The sequence below is a fragment of the Erythrolamprus reginae genome, chromosome 2 (assembly GCF_031021105.1).
Source record: "Erythrolamprus reginae isolate rEryReg1 chromosome 2, rEryReg1.hap1, whole genome shotgun sequence".
NCBI lineage: Eukaryota > Metazoa > Chordata > Lepidosauria > Squamata > Dipsadidae > Erythrolamprus > Erythrolamprus reginae.
The window spans coordinates 16,059,565-16,069,635 of record NC_091951.1 but is presented as its reverse complement, the minus strand read 5'-3'; positions in this window follow the sequence as shown (position 1 = coordinate 16,069,635).

Here is a 10,071-nt window from a genome sequence, read left to right as displayed (position 1 = left end):
CTCGCCACTGGTCTCTGATACACCCCAGGCAGCGAGCCACAGGAGCGACCCCCTCCCCGAACCCAAGCCGGTCGAGCCCTGTAATCCGAGAAGGAGATCGCCCCTCACCTCAGTAGAGGTGCCCCTAAAGGAGATCACACAGTTGCTGCTTACGCCCATTTCCGCCCCCTTTCGGCTGTCCCCCCCCAGTGACCTTGAGGGGGGGCACTAGTTGGTGAGACCACCCCCTAACCACACTCCCACGCACAGAGTGGAGTAGGCGAAAAAACAGCCACAGTTCGGCCAATTCCTTGTGACTGCAAAAAATTCCTACTCGGCCCCCATAAGGGCGACCCATCATATGCACCCTGTAACAGAGGGAGGGTGGGCGGGTGTCCAGCGCCGGCGGGCAAGAGGCACTACGCCACGAGGCAGCCCCTTTTATAGGGCTGCCTCCCTCCTGCCCGGTTCAGTGGGTGACCACGCACCCAAACGCCACGCTGCGGCCCCCGGGGATGACATGGGGGCCGCAGGCTCCGCCCCAACATGGCGGCCTCCTTCCCCGGCCCACGCCGCAACCCTCGCCAGCGGTAAGTCGCCAGCGGCATTGCGGCGCAGGCGGAGTAACAGTCGGACACAAAGGTGTGGGTATAAATAGGGTCACTTTTATTAAACAAAATTCAAATTAACTATTTAGCCAATTAAATCACGTGACCTGCAAAGGTGCATAAATCAAATGGGGGCAGAGTTAACTTTCCAACAAACTCAACTGAGCAACTCTAGGGCGAAAGCTCCTTGCCTGGGTGCAGGGTCAGGTAAAATTACACCTGCCCCCTGCCCAATGCCACGCCCCCACGGCGTGTGGGATGGCTCGCCACTGGTCTCTGATATGCCCCAGGCAGTGAGCCACAGGAGCGACCCCCTCCCCGAACCCAAGCCGGTCGAGCCCTGTAATCCGAGAAGGAGATCACCCCTCACCTCAGTAGAGGTGCCCCTAAAGGAGATCACACAGTTGCTGCTTACGCCCATTTCCGCCCCCTTTCGGCCACAGCAGGGGGTGAAATTATAAATTTATTCCCCCTGCTCCCCCCCCCGCACATGAATGTGCAGGCACCTCTGCAGGTCCGCTATGAATTTGTCATTCCCCTTGTCTGTCAAATGTACCCCGACCCCTCTGAATAAAGCTAATTGGGATGCTCTGATGTTGGGGTGATCTATCACTCCACCCCCCCGTCTGGAGTACCCATTCCTTCACTACTCTGTTGACTCTCTACCTGGCATCCTCCACCGCCCTGGGTTCCTGGCATGCCTCCAGCACCTCCATGGTAAATAAGGTACCACAACACGCGTGTGTCAGGCCACCTTTCCCACTTCACCAGCAACAGGTGGTTGCCACCAGTGTGCCACACCAAACAATCTGGGTCCGGCCCCTCACTGCTCCCAACTTTCCCAACGGGAGAGGCCCATCTCAACGGAGACCTCCGAGCTCAAGCCCTTTCCATGAAGCCCCAGTGACTCAGCAACCTCCACATTCCTGAAGATAATGTTGCAGCTGTACATCCAGCCGACATGCCACGCTGTGGCCGCAGTTTGCTACTGTGGGCAAAGGAAGGGCAGCTCCTTCGCACTTTGCGCCTAACACGGTGGAGCAGGGCCAGGACCTAGAGAAACGATAAGAATAACAAGACAGTGTTATCCACCCGCTCCCAAAAAACGCTTGTACTCAGGTGCTTGAATCAACGCCACGAAAACCCACTGACTTCGATCCGCCACCGTATTCATTACTATGCGGAGAACTTGCTGAAAACCGCAATCAGTATCGCTGAGGGAATACCACCCGATATCCTGCCAATGCTCCTGTAACGGCCCCTAACTGTTATTTGCTCAGTGGAGGCCTGTCTTATGGTACAAAGTGGACCAGTCCCTGGCTTCCTCGCTGTACCTGGACTGAGTCCATCACACCCAGGCTTATGTCCTGTTTGATACGCCTGGCCGGTGATCAATCCACCATCTGCGTTACTGGAGACTCCGAGCACAACCAACGCGGCTGCCGCAGCCCCCCAATTTAACATCGGTTTCCTGGCCCAGGGAACAGTACATGATCCACTACTATGCGACCATGACAGCACCTTGCATACCTACCATGTCCCAAAGGCCATATTTTTGGCTGTCAAGTGAAACGGCCTTGCCTCGTTGGGTGAGAAGCTGGGTCCCATCCAATGCCCGCTGCCCCTGAAACTGGGTAATGTATAGCGGCTTACTAATTTCTCCCCCATCTGCGTCCGATCCTTGGACCATCCCTTGATCATTCCCCCTGTCCTCAAATAGTTAGCCCCCGGGGTCTTTTGTTCAGAGAGCTAAGCCCCCCCTGTTGCCCCTATACGAGGGCATGTAACCGTGTGGTCCCACCTGCACTCCTTTGCTTGAGCGATGGCGCCACCCACCATTCTGGGTACCCTGTGCCCCCGCCTATGCCATGTGGCTGCCAACCACCTGCCCCTGCGCACATACTCCCTGTTAATAGACCGGGCCTTCTGTTGCTGTCTCGCTTCCCCACCGGTGAACCAGCCGTGCCACAGTCGCAGCCCCATGTTCCTGTATGCCTCTCGGGCTGTCACAATACTCTACTTCCCGCCTCAAAATGCCTGGGAGACGAGCCAATATACTCCATGGCCCTGCTCGCTCCCCCAGGGAGTAAAATAGTTGTGAGAAATTTATGCAGATAGGCAAAGGCCCCTGCAAATGCCTTCTGTACCGTTAGCGCATGAATTAGCTTGACCAACATGACTTAATCAATATAACCATAATATTAATGTTAACCTCCTGACACCCCCACTTCGATATAGCTGACGATAATAACATTTTATAAATTATCCTTCCCCGAAACAATTGATATAATGCTTAATAACTCATCTTAAGGGAAAATCAACTTAATCGTGAATTCGATTCAGATGACCGGAAAACTTAGCGTTCGTGCAAGCCCCCCCCATGCCAGGAAATGACTACACCACTTCACTGAACCACTAAAGGGGCTGCGATAAACTGACTAATTCATCTATTTATTCATTTATGCAATTATCATGCCGCCCTTTTCCCTAGACCCATGGCGGCTCACAACATGTCAGCCGCAGCACTTTTCACACAGAGCCAGGCTATTGCCCCCACAATCTGGTTCCTCCTTGCTTACTCCCAAGTGGATTAACCAGAGATTAGGAGATTTCCAAACTTCATTATGGTAATGACCTGGGGATCTGCAGGCTGTAGTTATGATATTAAATATCTCTCAGTTTTGTTGGTACAGAAAAAAGGCCTGCTACCAACTGCACCCGTACTGTTATAGCCCCCCAGTACAAAATGACATTTAGAAATGTGACAAAAATCAGAACATTAGTAGTGAGGAGCCACCAACAGTCATGCCCATAGTGATAGAGCCCTACCCCCCAGTGTCGAGGGCAGCATTAGTGCCTTAACCCCTAAAACATCCTATAAAGGCAGAAATGCTACCCTGGTGTAATGTCCCTCTTACCAATGTCTGGTTCTCCTTATGGTTCGTGTCCCGAATGGAACTGCCATAGCATACAACAGGTTCAGAGTATCCTGAATTATTTGGCCCCATCGCCTAAACGGCCATTGCCAATTTTACTACCTCCCCATGTCATAAGGTCAACAGGTACCTCGTATGGACCATGTGCCCTGGCCAAAGTGGCCAATGAGAGAAACATAGAAGATCGATGGCAGGAAAAAGACCCCATGGTCCATCCATTCTGCTCCCACACTCTTTCCCGTACGTTATCATACAATGGATATGTTTATCCCAGGCATGTTTAAATTCAGCTACTGCAGATCCACTGCCCATGTCTGCTGTACGTTTGTCCCAAGGATCAACCACTCCTTCAATAAAACCATAAAATAATAAATAACAATGACAACGACAACACACGAGGCACCCAAGCGGACAGTGCTCACCGATACCCTCCAATCTGCCAGAGACGAAATCCTTTACAGTGAGCGACAGCGCCTGGCCTGCTTACCGCCAGGGCGTGTATGTGTGTGTCCCAGGCTTTGCCCTAACTGGGGAAAGGTAGGAACCGCCATGTGGGCAATCCCCCTCCTCGCAATGAGGGCATAGTAATGCTGCTGTCCAGCTAAAGTACTGGTGGCTAGCTCAGAAACCATAAAATAAAATTAAAATATATCCTTTATAATAACAGTAATAATAACCATAATAACAATTCATTAATTTTGCATGTCGCCCCCCTCTACCGACAATATATATATCCTTGTAGCGTTGATTAACTTTATGAATCCAGCAAGCCAAAAAACCCAGCCTTTGGCCTATCCCAGACCATTAGCTCGCATACACGAGCCTTGTTCCTCTCAGTTTGTATACCCTAAACCCACCATTAGTATTAAACTAATAGAATGAATTAATAGTATATTAAATAAAACTGAACCCAGGGGTTCAATTAATCCAACTACTTAATCAGCTAAAGCTCCCTAAAAGGGGAGGAATGAGATCCCTCAACCACTGCATTCATCCATATCTCCCGTGTAAGTTCCCCCTGATTCTAGTGGATCAATAATAACCATTACCCTAATTACTTGTGTTTATAATTCATTGTGCAATAAATCAGTCAAGAATGAAATGCATCTTATCTAATAACTGGGTTGCCCAATTGTCTATATGCAAAATTAGATCGGTGAATAAATAGGTCAATATTGGCATTGTAATCAATAAATCACCCCTTTGTCAGGAAATGGGAGGGGGGACAAACCAACTGTAATTCTATGACCAATTAATAAATCCCCCTCCCTCAATCCAGGCTACCGTGACTCTACAAAATTAATCCTGTGGGTTTCAGTGAACCAAACAACTTCTGCCCACAGCTGGAACTATTCTCCTAACCGATCACTATCATTATGAACTGATTCATATGCAATAATAATGATCCTAAAAACAACAACAATAATAATAATAATAATAATAATAATAATAATAATAATAATAATAATAATAATAATAACCACAACAATAATAATTTATTAGCTTTGTATGCCGCCCCTCTCCAAGACTCGGGGCGGCTCACAGCAAACGCTGTGTACTAATGTACACTAGCAAGGGGCAAAAATCATGTAAATCTCTCCTCTACCAGGGGAAATGGGGGCCCCAAGCAGTGTCCGCCTGGCTAGTGCTAATGGGGGAGGGGCTGCCAGGAGGCAAGAAACCCCCCCCCGCCGCGCAAAGTCCTGACCCCGAAAATCAGCGGCAAAAAGGAAACCAACCACGTGGAGGAAGGGCGAACGGCCTCCCTGCTGCCGTCGCCCCACTCCCTAGCGCTCGCCCGGGCCTCCCCGAACCGAAGCGCTCCAGGCGCGTAGCCGGCAAGGCCGTAAGAGCCCCGGCTCAACCGCCCGGTGGAACACTGGCCCGGAAACCTCAACCCGGCCGGCAAGCCGTTGAAGCCCCGCGCGCCCTGCCACCATATGCACGAGGCTAAGGTGGGGGGGAGGGGCGCCAGCACGGTAGCCATCTGACCCCCTCCTCCCTTTCCCCAGCAAGCAAACAGGCGAATCCCACAATTTTTCCGCCGGCGCCGTCCTGCGCGCTGCCGGCAACAAAGCAGGAGAAGCGACCTCGTCAGCCAGACAGGCGCCCGGCGAACAGCCTGTGCATGGGCGCTAGATGCCGCCGCCCCCGGCCCCCCGTAACCAGAGCTGCCCCCGGCGATCGCCATCGATCCCAGGGGCTTCAGAAGCCATGCTCCTTAATCCTCCCGACGGGGAGAAAAGCGCGCTGGTCCTTCCTCGCTGTTCCATCCTGCGGCGAGCTCGGGGGGCAAGAGATGTCCAGCGCCGGCGGGCAAGAGGCACTACGCCACGAGGCAGCCCCTTTTATAGGGCTGCCTCCCTCCTGCCCGGTTCAGTGGGTGACCACGCACCCAAACGCCGCGCTGCGGCCCCCGGGGATGACGTGGGGGCCGCAGGCTCCGCCCCAACATGGCGGCCTCCTTCCCCGGCCCATGCCGCAACCCTCGCCAGCGGTAAGTCGCCAGCGGCATTGTCACTGCCCTGTCTGAAGGAGGCAAGTGGAAATTAGCAAGGATTAGCCAAAAAGTGGTTTCATTGTACCTGCTATGACCTGCCTGATACCCTTTATGGTGGGGCTCCTGCTGAAATTGTAAGGAAGGATGAAACCTTTCATTACACTGATGATCCCACCCAGAAGAAGATCTCCTAGCTTGTAATAATTATTAGATGCATTGGCTTCATTCCTCTTCAGATTCAGAGGGCACTTTAAAGTCAGTTTCCCATCAGCTGCATGAGGAAGCAGAAGGAGGAGAAACAGAAGATCCATTGGTTTTCTGAAGTCAATTTGCTGCCATGTAGATGTTTTCCTTTTTCAAGCCATATCAGAAGCAGAAAACAACATCATTTCAAGGGTTGGAGGTTTCCCCAGTTTTCCTAAGTCAAACGTTATCCTGTGAATCATCCTGTCCAAGAGGGAAGGAGACTAATTCATTGCAGTAAAACCTGCTTGCTCCCTAACACTTCTCCTTAGTTTTCACTGGAACAGGAAACCTTGAGGCATTCGGCATTTCTCATCTAGTATTCACTTCTTACTTTTCTTTTTTTCTTTTAGGCTGAAGTTTATATCCATAAATATCTCTGGGGACTGTCCCTTGAGACCAGAGAACAGGCAAATCATTATGATTTGGATAATGTGAAGGAGAAGAAGCAAACTCTGTGGTATTCCAAGGAAATTAGGAAGTCTTAGATATGATTTCATACATTAAGACAGGCTGGTGACTGAGTTGAAAGAATTTGGCCCATCTCTTACAATTATAGTATGGATGGGTTGGAAGCAGTAGTGGATTGCACCCAGTATGGGCCACACTATAGTCTTTTAGCATAAATGGAGATGCACATGCATCCCCAGAGATTAGAATAGCCGACACCCACCTTGTCTTTCGTAAGCTCTTTAAAACCCACCTCTGCCATCAGGCATGGGGGAACTGAAATATTCTTTTCCCCTAGGCTTCTACAATTTAAGCATGGTATATTTGTATGTATGATTGGTTTTATAATAAGGGTTTTTAGCTGTTTTAGTATTGGATTGTCGCATGTTGTTTTTACCACTGTTGTTAGCCGTCCCGAGTCTACGGAGAGGGACGGCATACAAATCCAAAAAATAAAATAAATAAATAAATAAATAAATGGTTAAAAGAAGTCTTTGGTTTTAACAGAGAAGATAAAAGATTAGATCAATTACTCACACACCCCATTCACATTATCTAGAGAGGATTAATTACAGTATTAACAGAGGAGGGTCCATATTCCATGTCCACTACTTGAAATTTGTCCCAATGTATGATCTTTGGCTACTATTCTCTTTTTAAAAAACATAATGTTTATTAAATTTCTACATATAAAAACAATCTAAACAAACAAAACATACAAAGAAAAAAAGAAAGAAAAATGAAAGAAAGTAGACAGACAAATCAGCTTATAAACTTATGGAACATATAAACTGTTCAGTTCCAGGGGTGTTCAATATATGTACATAGATAGTTATTTGCTTATCATCAATTAATATTTGCTTTCACTACATACATATATTTATTTGTTACATAAAGGACATATGTTGTCAACCATATTGTTGACTATCACTATCAAGCGACCTAATATTAAGTATTTGTATCTAGTATGTGGAATTGTATTTTTGTTTTCCTTAGTTCTGCATATTATATTGTATTTCATTTTGGGTATTTCTGAGGAAGGTACAAATTCGTTTTTAGGGGTTTTATATTCCATCGATTTATGGTGCAGTGTTTCTATATTTTCATTTTATTTCGGTACGAAAGGAAGGTGTGTCTAGTTTTGCTTTTCCTTAGGTTTTTTAATGTATTTTTTTCTGTTTGAGCCATTTGTACCAATTTTCCCATATTTTGTAAAATTCAGATTTATCTTTTCCCGTAATTCCAAAGTCATTTTGGTCATTTCTGCACAATCAAGGACCTTAATAATGAAGCTTAAAGTTGTGGGGACAGTTCCTGTTTTCCAATTTTGTGCATATAGCAATCTTGCTGCCATTATAATATGGAGGATTAAGTATTTGTCTTCATTTTTAAATTTCTGCCTTGCTATACCAAGAAGGAAAAGCTCAGGTTTGCTCTAGATAGCTTTTGATTTTGCGCCAAAAATTATTAGCAACTGGGCAAGTCCACCATAAGTGGTTACTATTCCCATTGCCAGCCAAAAGATCCTCAGGGCTCTGGGTTCTAACCATTGCTTTTGAATACCAAGTTTTATTTATTTATTTATTCAATTTTTATGCCACCCTTCTCCTAAAACTCAGGGCGGCTTACAACATGTTAGCAATAGCACTTTTTAACAGAGCCAGCATATTGCTCCCACAAAATGGGTCCTCATTTTACCCACTTTGGAAGGATGGAAGGCTGCAGAGCAAGGCTGATTTCGTCCATGTTATTATCTGCCATTTCTTATTGGTCTGGTTGTCACTAGAGGGAGGAAGCCCCTTCTGGGTCAGAAATATGCCTACTTGGATTTGTGGCTTTGACCCAGGGAAGAGCCCAAGGAAGAAAAGAAAGGCCTGTTGCCATCCATGGTTTGTTTAAAGGCCCTCAGGATTCTGCACCTAGATCCGGGTTGGTTTTTTTTGGGGGGGGGGTGTTGTCTCAGGGTGACTGCTCATAAAATTTCCCCACCTGTTCTGTAACTATAGTCCTTTCAGGAAGAAAAATGTCTCCAACTTGATAAACTATTGTTTTGCTTGTCTCTGATGAAGTAATGGGTGCGCTCCCCTGGGGGGTATGGAGAGATGCCAGGGGGCACATATGACCCCTGGGAACATGCGTGGTCCCTCTCAATTGATTCCCCTAGACGGGGAGTGTTTTCCCAGTTGCACATTGCATGGCTTTTTGTTCTCAGTGGGTGCCGCAGTAACAATGAACAGAGTGGCGACCCTGCTGTTAGACAAGGAGGAGCATCCTCTGCAACTGGGCAAAGGTGCCCAACAGAGGCAGATCTTATGGGCCAGGCTGGTGACCCCAAAACATTATTTTAGTTAAGCTTCTCTGGCCCTGTGTTAAAAGAGGGCCCTAACCATGGTAGCCTATGCCTAACTAACCGAAAACAGGCTCCACAGGTGACCGTAGAATGCCATATTTCAGCTGTGGCGAGGGGGGTATTCCCCCAGGTTTGCCTGGTGCACCAATTGCAGCCCTATCTGTACAGGGAGTCTCTACTCACAGTTTCTCATGCTCTTATCACATGGAGTTTTGACTACTGCAATGCTCTCTACATGGGGCTACCTTTGAAGAGCATTCAGAAACTACAGATTGTGCAGAATGCAGCTGTGTGAGAGGTCATGGGCCTTCATAGGTATGCCTAGGTCTCTCCAGCATGACACAATCTTCAGTGGCTGCTGATTGGATTCCAAATGCAATTCAAAGTGTTCGTTATAACCTATAAAGCCCAACATGGCATTGGACCAGATTATTTACAGGACCACCTTCTGCCAAATGAGTCCCAGTGACTGGTCAGGTCCCACAGAGTAGGCCTTCTCCAGGTCCAGTCAACTAAACAATATCACCTGATGTGGCCTAGGGAAAGCCTTCTCTGTGGCGGCTCTGGTCCTCTGGAATCAGCTCCCCCCAGAGATTCATACTGCCCCCACCCTCCTTGCCTTTTGCAACAGTCTAAAGACTAATTTATGCTGCCAGGCTTGGGGCCATTAGTCTCTAACCCCTGGCCAATGTAACGTAATGTGTTTTGTTGTGTGAATGGAAATGATTGATTTTTAATGCTATTGGGTTTTAGACTAATTAGTTGAATTAATTGGAATAGGAAGCTTATAGGAGGACTAAATATAATCATGCATGTTTCAATTTTAGTTTAGTTTGAAGTTGTAAGGTGAATAGAGATGGTTGAATTTCAAATAAAGAAGAAGGAAGAAATTAAGCAAAAAATAAGCATAAACCTTAGGAACAGTAAACCAAAACCAAAAGTCACTATAACTGCGTAATTTTTATTTTAGGTCTATTTTTTAAAATCATTTTGGAGGTGAATGGT